Consider the following 11521-nt stretch of genomic DNA (forward strand, 5'->3'; position numbering starts at 1 on the left):
CGGCAGCAAAAACAGATTTTCTCGAGACAACAACACGGCAAAAGTTCCTCAATGGAAATAAAGTGATTGGCGACACACAGTGGTGCACGAAAATTAGGAAATGTGTAAGAAAAATGCTCGAGGAATATTTAAGATCAGTGGGAAAATGTGAGAGAATTTAAAATATTTAGAGAAGATTTTTTGAATAGTTTTATAAACCCGAAATGAAATGCCGAATAGAATTTTAGTATTTTGGTTAGATTTCCTCTGAAATTTTAGATCTTTTAATTTGAATTTAAAATTAATCAAATTAATATGGATAGAAGCTAAGCCCGGCTATGTCTCCCACTGTTTCATGGCTAACTTTTCATTGGATTGAAGTTGTTTTTCCACACTTTCGGAGTGACCATTTAATTACTTAAATTAATTTGTGAGTGCACTTTCATGAATACTCCCTCTGTGCGCTGTTGCCTTTCGGCTGTTGTTTTTTGCTGCTTTTCGCCCATTTGTAATAATTAGACGACTAAATGGACTGGGTGGCAGGGCAGGCTTGATGAAATGAGGGAAATTTTTTAATTAGCACACAGAGCCCTACGCCAACGCAGCTCTGCTCTGCTGTGGTGCGTTGCGCTGCGCTGCGTTGCGGTGGTGTTGCAACACGTGTAAGAGGCAGGAACATTCGTACTCGTAATCCCCAATGGACCTCGGTTTTGGGGTCTCTCGCTGGTTCCCAAACAAACAGCGAAAACTACTTTGGGACCAAGGTGTCAGCTGCACCAGAGTGAGCCCCACCCTCAGAAAAACTCCATTCTGCCGCAGCCCACCTCCTCCTCCCGCCATCACTCTAATGGGCGTGTGTGCTCGTTGGCGACGGCAGCGGCTTTGGCGACATTTCCCTGGCAGCTCGTCATGTTGCCAACTAATTTCATGAAAAGTTGACACAGAGCCACATGTGGAAATCAGGCTAACAGGAGGTGCGGAAAAGGAGGGGTAGGTGGCAGGGAGTGGGAGGTGGTTGCTGGCTGAGTAGGTGGTGGCTTTTTGGCCCTAACAATACCCAATGGAATTGTTTCATTTTCCTTCCCTTTCTTCTTTTTTGTTGTGTGACTAAATTAACATTGACATGCCTCGCTGTTGTTTTTGTTGTTGTTGCCTCTGCTGCCTGCCACATGTGCCGCCGCCAGGAGAATGGGAGCTCTGAAATATTCACACATTTTCCATTTCATATTTTGAGTGGTCGCCGCCGCCGCCGCCGCCGCCGTCGCGTTGAAGTTTCGCCACCGCAAATGAAAATGAATTTCACATTTCCCATTTCCCATTTCCCCAGTTTGTGTGCGGCGCCATATAATTATCATATCATGGAGCTCACAGGACACAGGAGTCACCTCCCGGGGGTCCAATGAGTGGAGGGATTAACGTTGGATGAGCATTAAGTTTTGGTTAAGGGAAAAATTACTTTTTTAACTGTTGTTTGTGGAAGTTTTCCCGCACTAACGAAAAGTTCAGAGCGTTAAGGATAGTTGGCTTTTAATTTAGTTGCGTTTTTGGATGATCTAATTTCATTCCTTCGGACTCGGAAGACATCTTAAACCCATTAAAAGCTTGAAAGCACTCTTCTTTCTTGAAAATTGTTTACTTTCCTAGCAATTTTCCTGAATTTTCGCTTGTTTTTTCACTCCACACACAAGTTGTTTCCACAAGTTGAAACAATTTTTATTTTCACTTTTGTGGGTCACAGCGCAGAGCATTCTCCTTTACGTGAAAAAAGAAGAAAATCAATTAAAAACTCGTTTCGCCAATTAAGAAAAAAGCGAAACAAAATTGTTCACATTCAAACACACACACACAAATACAGATATAAATTCGTATGTACATAAATACATATGTATGTACATACATACATATGTATGTACATACATACATATACGCTCGTAGTGTGATCTATCTTTTATATAATTTGCTCAACTTTCGTTTGTTTGAAGCAGCATTTTGTCGTATTTTGTGCAAACAAAAAAATCTTTTGCTGCCTTCTGTATACTCTTCTCCCCCAAGAGAGCTGCTTGATTTTGAGAATAAGTTCGTCAGGGAGAGAGAAAAGTGCATCCAGAACTTCGGCTCTTCCGATTTGGTCGCTTCGGCTGCTGCTGCTTCTGCTTCCGTTGATTTCTCAGTCAAGTTCAGTTAGCTTTTGTAGTTGTTGCTCTGAGCCCATGCTCTTTGCTCGCCCTCTCTCCTTGGCTTTGTTGTTGCCATGTGCAGTTCCCGTTGCATTTGCTGCTGCTGCTGCTGTTGTTGTTGTTGCTCCCAAAGGCATTTTACGCTTGTTGGCAGCCGGCGCCGAAGTCAACGTCGAGCGCTAAAGACAGAAACAGAAACTTTGAGAGAGGGAAGGAAGCAGGGAGAGAGTGGGAGAGGGAGTGAAGGCAGCGCCAACGAGCCATTGCCAGGCGCAACGATATTCAAAGACGTGCGCAGGGGAAGCGGAAGAGAATGGGTGGAGGAGTAGGAGGAGCAGACAAAAGCCGTCGCAACTGAAGCAATGAGAGGAAGGTAGAGGGATATAGCGAGACAGCCGCTATGCAGCAGATAATGAGGGAGAGAGAGACACAGAGACAGCAGATGGTGGGAAACAGAGGGGAATGCAGTGGGCGGGGGAATTCTACAAGGGAATGCACCGTAAGAGGCAGATCGACAGGGGAATGCAGTGGCGCACCGTAAATGAGAGTGTGAGGGGCTCCACAGCGGGCGCCTCGGAAGGTGCCACTGTCCCTGGGTACGGGGCGGTGTGGTGTGTGGGGGCTAGCAGCGCTCGGGCGGTCGCGTTTTCCATTTCGTTGAAGTGGAAAATATTTTGTAAATATTTTTGTGTATTTCTCTGCTCGCTTTTTTCCTTTTGCTTTTATTTCTTTGATTCTTCTCTCCGTCTGTCCCTCTGGCAGTTGTTATTTTTGTAAAGCTAAGAGTTTATTTCTTTTCCACAGCCCACATCCCCATCCACCCACATTTGGCCCGCCGCCTCTCCGCTCGGCGGTGGCTTGTTCTGTTTTGTATTTTTACAAATATTTTGTGTAATCTTTAAAGCAGACAATGATGACAGCAGCAGCCCCACGGACGTTGGCGCGTCGGCATTTTGTGTCACATCCTGAAGACTTTTCCGTGGCGAATAGCGAGCGAGTGGGGGGTGGGGGAAAGAGACGTTGGTGGGCGTTGGATGGTAATGCCAAAAGTATTTAAGCACGTGCGCAGCACAGTGGAGCAGTCCAGGGCCAGGCTGGCAGCAGAACAGTAAGACGGGGATTACCCCAGGCCCTGGGGCCAACATCATCATTGTCACTGCAAAGCGACGGAAAGCCCCATAGCCCTTTCAGCAGGTACAGTGGAGACACAATAGAGTGGAAACTTATCTGGGAACACAAATGAATGATCAAAGAACCCCTTTCCCCGGGTACCTACAAATTTATCTGTTTCCCAAATGAACTTATCTTCTACAGTATAGAGTCTGCAGCCTCTTTTTCATCTATCGAATCCCCACTGTTGCTTCCAGTTGCTGCTTCTGGGTATCTCTTTTGCTGAAATGGACTCATATTTCGCGACAGGCTGTTAGTCAGCAATTCAGTTGGTCCCGTCCCAGGGTCTCCCGAAGTCACTGAGCCTGTCATGACATTCGCCACGAAAGAGGAGGGTGGTGGCTTCCTCAACCAGAGAGAGAGAGAGAGAGATCTCTTAAGCATACTATATTGTACGAATATGTATGAATACATATACATATATAGATTTTTTTCCAGCCTTTTGTTTTAGCATTTTTGCAATGTTGCCTTTCGGGCGGCTCCCCTCCATTGCGGAGGGTTTTTCTCTCTCTGTGTCGCTGGCTTCTGTTTCTGTTGCGGAAAATAGAACAAAAGTTTTTGTCGCTGTCAGAAAAGTGTCAGGCGGCAAAGTTGAATGCTGTCCCAAGGAAATGGAGGAGCGGGAGTGTGTCGAGGGTAGTTCCAACGATTTGAATAAGTAAATAAAGCCAGGAAAATGGGCAGCACATGGCGGTGGCAGATGAAGATGACATTGCTAATGCGACAGAAGATAATCGAAAGGAGACTACAACTGAGAGATAAAAGGCTACAGAAATGAAAGACAACTCTTCATCTCTGTTTTGAGGTTAACAGTTTATCGATTTGCCAGCAGGAATCAAACTTAACCCAAGATTGATCGATTTTAGCCACATTTATGGCGATAGCTTCTTACATAAAACCTTCCATTTCTACTTGTAAATTCCCTTTGTTTAAACATCTTTTAATGGATAACTTTTATCACACGTCTCTGCCTGAAATCGATAAAACGTTCCTTCGACTGCTTGATAATAAATTAATTAACGCTTACTTTGGCCTTCAATTAAAGTTGAATCACAATTACGTGTTGACTCCAATGACATTTGGAGCAGGCAATTGATGAAAGGGAAACCCCCATTTCCCGCTCTTCATTCCCTTCGAATCTAGCCCTGATAATCGTGGGCACTAACTGGCAATTAAGCAAATGACAAACGCGTTTGCCAGAGGACCTGAGTGAGCCAAAGTGAGTCCAAAACTCCGAGCACGTAGGCAAGGTTAATTGCTCTATTTCTGGTGCTGCTCCTAAACGGGCGGTCGAGGTACCAGCAATTGTCTACGTTTTATGGCCAGTACCTGCGTTGCATCATCAGGACGTTGCAGGACATCGCTATGCGTTTTTCTTATGCAACAATTGCCAACAACTTTCACCTCTTTGGCCACCCGTTGACATTCGGCTGAACCCAAGAGACGGTCACAGAGGGCAGTCTTGAGACAGGTTCTGGACAGGATTTCCCTGGAAAATGAGCTCAAGAGAAACTGAATTTCAGTGGACAACAATTAACCTCTTGAGCTCCACTTGGCTCCAATCCAAAGCCCACTAATTTCACTTTTTGCCATGTTGGTTTTAACTACCAAAAAACATTATTTATGGCTCTCAAAGCGCAACAAATTTCCCTTCCTTTTGGAAGGTTGTTTGTTTGGGCCATTAAATGAAATTTAATTACCTTCCAGTCTGAATGTTTCTACGCGTCGTTGATTGCCAGCGAAACACACATAAAAACCTTTGCAAATTGTTGACAACATTTCTGCGGCTCTGTTCGGGGTTTTTCTTTTTTTTTTTTTCTGTTTCTTGCTGCTGGCCGCTGCCGTTTTTGGGGTCGCCGTGGAACCTGGTCAGGAAATTATAATTTTCACACGCAACCCAAAGGCACAGCGAAGTCAACGAGGAAGGCAGAGGCCACTTAACAATTCAATTGTGGCACAATATATCGTACGATATACAAGAAAGAGCCTGAGCCTGCGTCTGAGCCTGAGCCTGCGTCTGAGCCTGAACCTGAGCTGCATTTGCACTTAACAAGAAAGCAAGTGACAAACGTAGATAATGTTGTGGATGTTCTTGCAGCAGGAGGATTGCGTGCCACTGGTGGTGCGTGAGAGAAGAGGAGGCTGTCTGTGTCGCTGCATCTGGTTGCAAGTTGCAACAACTGGTCTGCGCATTCAATGCGCATGCGTGGCTTGCGTTTTACGCATTTCGCCTTGTAATGAAGGCATTTTTCCCCATTACAAACATGAACCCCAATGTGTTGGCCATGTTTCATTTTGCCAATCAATTTCCACTAGCAAATGTGTGTGCACATGTGTGTGTGTGCTCTGTTTTTGCCCCAAAGCAAAGCTCTCCTGCTGCCTGCCAATCAATGGCAACAGATGAAGTCCAACATGGATGGATGTGGCAGCATCTCAGAGTCTCTCAGTCTCAGAGTGCAGCATCGGTAGTGTGGAGTGGAGTGGAGTGTGGACAGCAGCAGACAGCAGTGGTTCGAGGTCCTGTGGTGTTATCACGGCAGGTTGCCCGATCAACCATCCATCCACCGATCGATGGATCGATGGTTGGGGGCACAAACGATTGATCGATGATTCGATATGATCGACAAAACAATTTATGTATTGTGTGTGCGTGTAGATTGTCAATGTTTGTTGTTCAACTGCTCTTTTTTGTTGTTGTTTGTTTATTTGTGGCATAATAAGTATCTCTGGCTCTGCCTCATTTTAGTTTTTAATTGCAAGAAGCACTCACATCGCCTGCAGATCTTTTCCATCTCAGAGTCGATGTTGTATTCCCCATTGGGGATTGGCCGAGACGGGGAGTCAACCATTGCAAATGTGTCAATTAGATTTATTATCAGGCTCTTGTCATTGTCCATTTCTGTGTGTGTTTACTGTCTGCTGCTGCCACAAGCACTGCCACCCATTCCCAACCCCCTGATGTGCCTCTCCTCCTGTTTGTATTCCCATTGGATTGAGTGAGGAGTCAGTCTTTGGACTGCCTTTGGTCTGTCTGGGGGCAGGCACCTGCCTTCACACTGTGCCTCATGCCCATTAGTAAATGCTAAATATGCGCCAATTAAATGCATCAGGAAAATTCCTTTTTCAAGGATCATATGCCCAAAAATTCAAATGCAAAAAGTTCGAAGGAATACAAATGAAGTTTGGGTACAACGAAGGGAAGGGCAGGCAAGGCCCCGTGTGCCCTGTGCCTGACATTTTTATTATCTGGAGGGAAACAGAGTCCAAGTCCGCGCCCAAAAACCAGCGGACCAGCTGTCCTCTCATTCCTTAAGCCTGCCCCTGTCTGCCCCCCTGCCCCTCTGCTCGTTCTTGAGGCAAGTGACTAGCCAAGCGTGGCTTGCCCCGCGCTGCCGCGTTGACAAGCTCAATTTCCAATCGCAATAAAACGCAGCACTCGAACGCAAGATAAATGTGAGAAAAATGCACGGCCCGTTTACCGCTCGCTCTTCTCATCGCTTCGTCCCTTTGCTGCTCTTCTCTTTGCTTGCCTCTTCGTCGTTGTGCCGTCTCTGTCTTGCGTGGGCTTATCCTCACGGCAAAGCTGCGAAGAGAGAACCTGCAGGCCAGTGGCGTAGCTACCCAGAGATGGGAATTAATAAAGGAGGAGGCTTCAAGCCCCCGTGCTATAAACGAAGAACAGAAACATATCTGTTGTGAAGTATACCCTCTAGAAATTATATTGCCCACGCCTCTGCCAAGGGTTTCTTTTTTTACATTTTTGTTTGGGCCTCTGTTTTTGGTGCGCTTCTTCAAGTGCCCTGGAAATTTATAGTGGTAATAAAATTTTATTTGCTCTTTTAGTTGATGGCACAATAAACTCTTCTGGCATTTTTCGGGATTCCCCCCTCAAGCACGTGCTTAAGCCACTTCTTCGGCATTTACTTGCTCTTCAGTTTTGTGATTATTGTAATATATTCTGCGGAAAGAGACAGACAGAGAGAAGACTGAGTCAGCAATGCATTTCAAGGTCATTTGGGTAGTGGTCATGCTGAAAACATAGGAAATAAATGTACCTTCTTCGGTTCAGGGAGATGAAAGCGAAGATATCAGATGGGTTTACGTGTAACATTAGTGATAGAAAGGTGAATATAACTTTGTGGCTAAAATGCAAGAGCTGTGTGCCGTTTTTTGTGGCAATAAATTATAGTAATTTTCTTGTATGTAGTATCTTTATTTTCCGAGAATTCTTTCCAATTATACCTTGGGTAATTTGCTGTAGTTTATTTTAAAGCCGTTCCTCTAATTAAATTTCCACATTTCCATTACAAAGTCTGGCATCTGGTGTCTGTGTGTGTGAGTGATTTCCCTTGATTTGGTATTCTGGAACACCTTCCACCTTGTTTAAGGTACGCCTTCTTCCTACTCTCGCAAGCCACTGCCCCCCTCCCCCCGCCAGCCTCTTTGAAAAGTTAGTCAAGCCAATTATTATTTAAATAAAATGCAAAACAGCAATTTAAGCTGCCTGCGGCGGTCGGCCGCGGCGAGCAGCCGAGCAGAACGTTTTTCTCCAACTTGGGTTTAATTGAGAGACACACAGAGAGAGAAAGAGAGGAAGCCCAACCCCCGCCTCTCTTTCCCACCTGGCGATAAGACGCACTAACTGGGTTTTGGTTTACCGTTGAAGCCAGGCCTCAGCGTCTTCTAATTCTTTGCCGCGGCTGCCTGCCGCCCTTCTTCTGATGATGCCGACAACAATGGGCATAGGAAATGGAAGACCAGCCTTGGGTGTCGGCGTTCAGATACCCTCGAAGACCCATTTTTACCAGAAAACGTCCAGAGTATCGGTGGACGAGCTGAGTGAGTTTTCTGCCACAAAAACTGTTTGTCTTAGCGATATTTTACATGGAAATTATACGAGAGACCATTGGAAATTGCCATCATCTATTAATAATAGTTAGAGCCTTGCAATCCTCTGTAAGGGGTAGCAAAAAAGAAGTAGAACTGACAGTTGACAAGCGACGCCTTCTTCCAACAGCAGCGCAGCAGCGTCGGCTGCGGCCATGCCCATGATGAGGGTGAGAAAGAGAAACAGCTAGAGGAAGCAGTGGTAGCTGAAGCGGCGTCGGCGTTAGCGTCAGCGTCGACAATGACAGCGCAACGCAGTCGCAGTCGTAAATCAAAATGGCTGCAGTTGATGGCTGAAGAAAGAAGTCATTCATTTCATTTCACTTCACACACCGCTCTGTGGGCGAGACAGAGACAGCGCATGCGTGGGAGTAGAACGACGGCATGATGTTCTCATTAACTTTAATTTCACGTTAAATATTTGGTGAGGGAGAGAGCGTTAAGCGGGCAGTAGATTGTTGTTCTTTTCCTACTTTTAGTCCGGTTTTCGTTTCTTTTTTTGCAAATCAGCTGTCTGCCGCTGTGTGTGGCTTAAAACTGGTAACGGGACTGACGCCCCATATGCCATGCGCCGTCTGTGTGTGTGTTGGGTGTGTGCGTAAGTGGGCTGGGCTTAAAACTATGGTTGTTGTCCCCGCTAACTGCACGAGCAGTGCCCATGCACAGTGGGGCGAGGCAGGTGGACAAAAGTATTCAGAAATATGAACTTCATTGTTTAATTTTATTATAATCTGATAAGATTACAAATATAATTCCTATATGTTCATCTATCTTAGAGATAGATTACAGTAGTAATCAGTTTCTAGTCGGACAAAAGTTAATTTTAATATTTCCAAATGTCTAAGTAACTCCATTTAATTTCATGCCCCAACCAACAGATTGTGCCCACTGTACACGCTGACAGTTCTCTGATTACCAACTAGATGGCGCATTGGTGCCATCAAACAGTTGCTGCATACTTTCGGGCTTCACGTGTTTTGTGTGTGTAGAAATGACAGTTGATTGACATGTATTTGACATTGAGTAGTGTAGTTCCGAAAACGGACACAAAGGGCGCCACCGTAGGCGCGTTGTTCGAATGGGAACGCGAGGAAGTTTTGTTAGCTACGTTAATTGTGTGGCGACCGGAGCGTGCCATGGCCTGAAGCATAACTAATAGAAAAAACTCTGACTGAGACCAAAAATCAATACTCTGTCCAGCTTCAATGACCAAAGCACATTTTGCAATTAAAGTGCTGGGTGTGAAATCTTTTATTGCAAATCAAATTTGAGCATTTTCTTCGCTTGAATAAATCACATCAGACAAACATAAATCATATATATACCATACCCCCCACCCCACCCGCTGCTGCATGCCACAAAACAACAAAACCAAAGGCAGGAGCAACAACAAAAAGCAAACAGCGACAGGAAGAGCAGACAAAACACACATCAGACATTATTATCATCTCGCTTGTGCTTGAGTGAGTTTCTTTGCCTACCCCAAAAGGTCCCCTTTGGCACTGCCTCCTCCCTGCTCCACCGACGACCATGTCTGATTATATGGCATGATTCCGCGTAGGCAGTGGAGAGATCGGGGCACAGTCCAGCGATTTGCCAGCATCCGTTTTGGCCCCCTCTCGACACACACAGGCAGACACACGCTTCCTTCCGCTGGCTGCCATTGTCCTTTCGCGCCATGGCCTCCGCCTGCGCCTCCTGCCCCTTCTCCTTTTGCTTCTGTTTCAGGTCCTCCTCCATTTCCTGCCACTGCTCATCCCCCTGGCAACTTCAATCGCCATCATTGGGAAATGTGTAATTGAAAGGGAAGCTTTTGGCTTTGGCAGCGTCGGAGAGCGGCAAAGAAAATTATTTCGTTAACAAAAGGGAAATGCCAAAGGCAGAGCGGAGACCAGGGAAAGGGAAACGCACACAATGCAAATGGTGAAAGGAAAAGGACCAAAGCAGGGAAGGGACATGGAATATGGAATAATGCAAGCCCGAAATATTTTAAAGTTTTCTTCCCTTCTTTTTATTTGCACTTCCTTCGTGTTGTTGCTGCTGCCGCTTCTCCCCCCGTTGTTGAGGGCAAGTTGGGGAAAGTTTCATTTCCGACAACAAGTTACCGTTAGTTAGTTTGGTTTTTCGGCAGGGTTGTCACCATCATCCAGGCACAATCCCCCAAAAACGGCACAGAGACAGAGCACAGAGAGGACAGTGGCCAGAGACATGCATTGCATATGCATGACTTGGCATGTAACGTGTGTCCCTCTCTCTTCCTCTGTCTCTTTCACTGTCTCTGCAATGTTTGTGTGGCTCTGCTCTGCCTTTGCTCTGCGTGTGTGTGGGAGGGGTTTTTCTGTTTGATTTATGAGGTCAGAGACTCGTGATAATGAGCCCGGAAATTAAATCACTTTGACCGGAAGGATGTCAGGTCAAAAGGGGATAACACAATTGATTTCATATTCATAAATTCAATGAATGTTGTCAGCTTGTCAAGCCCCAGAGGGGCTTCCCCAGAGGGGAAGGGGGCTGGCAGGCTTTCTAACTGTTTGAGGATTACCAAAGTTCTGCATTGGATGGGGAATTGCAGAAATGTCAGCTTAAGTTTGGTTTGTGTGTGATTTGAGGGCAATACAAATGATTGCAGGGGTGCACAGAGTTGCCAGAGGAGTTGAATGAAATTGGAAGTGCGTTTGTTTAGTGTGGAAACTCTGAAAATTTTGTTGAAACTTGCTCAAGTCTGCTATTAAGTCGAAATATTTGCCACTCAACTGCTAGAACAGAATTCAATCAGAGTTTTAATGTTGTGTGGCAGCCCTATGAATGATAAACATGAGAGTGTCAACTCTACTAACAGCAACTTTTGCGACAATTAGCACAAACACAAACTAGTCGGAAACTTTAAAGCAGAATTTGAGGCACACACACCCGCTCCATTATGGACCCCAACCCGTTTGGTCTGAAAGGGGGAAATGTGGGGCTTCGGTGACATATTTTTAAGAACATTGTCGAAGCATGCAATAAACAATTTGTCAGCGAGAGAGAAGCGCGGAAGCAGCGCACATGTTTGGGGAACATATGTAAGCAGAGCGCGAAGAGAAGCCTCTTCGATCTTCATTTTAAGCCAAAACTTTGAACAGAGAACAACACGAATTCGAACTTTAACGAAAACTCTACTTCATTCTCTTTTTCAGAGTTTCAAAATCAAAATTGAGGAATACCAATTAGAGGATAAGGCTACTTAAGGATCAACAAACAAACAAACAAACAAAAAACACCAAATCTATAGACGGTTATTTTGGCCAAGACAGCAACAAACAGAGGAA

The 11521-nt window shown here is 45.4% G+C and overlaps 1 protein-coding gene across 1 annotated transcript in view; it reads left to right on the plus strand.

Moving 5' to 3' along the window:
* LOC117896336 overlaps positions 1–11515 on the plus strand; it is a 51491-nt gene extending 39976 nt beyond the window's left edge. The window contains exon 2 of the mRNA XM_034804577.1: positions 11390–11515. The gene's annotated coding sequence lies outside the window, so the exon portion shown is untranslated. The remainder of the gene's footprint in view (positions 1–11389) is intronic.
* Positions 11516–11521: the final 6 nt, after the last annotated feature.

The sequence above is a fragment of the Drosophila subobscura genome, chromosome O (assembly GCF_008121235.1).
Source record: "Drosophila subobscura isolate 14011-0131.10 chromosome O, UCBerk_Dsub_1.0, whole genome shotgun sequence".
Taxonomy (NCBI): domain Eukaryota; kingdom Metazoa; phylum Arthropoda; class Insecta; order Diptera; family Drosophilidae; genus Drosophila; species Drosophila subobscura.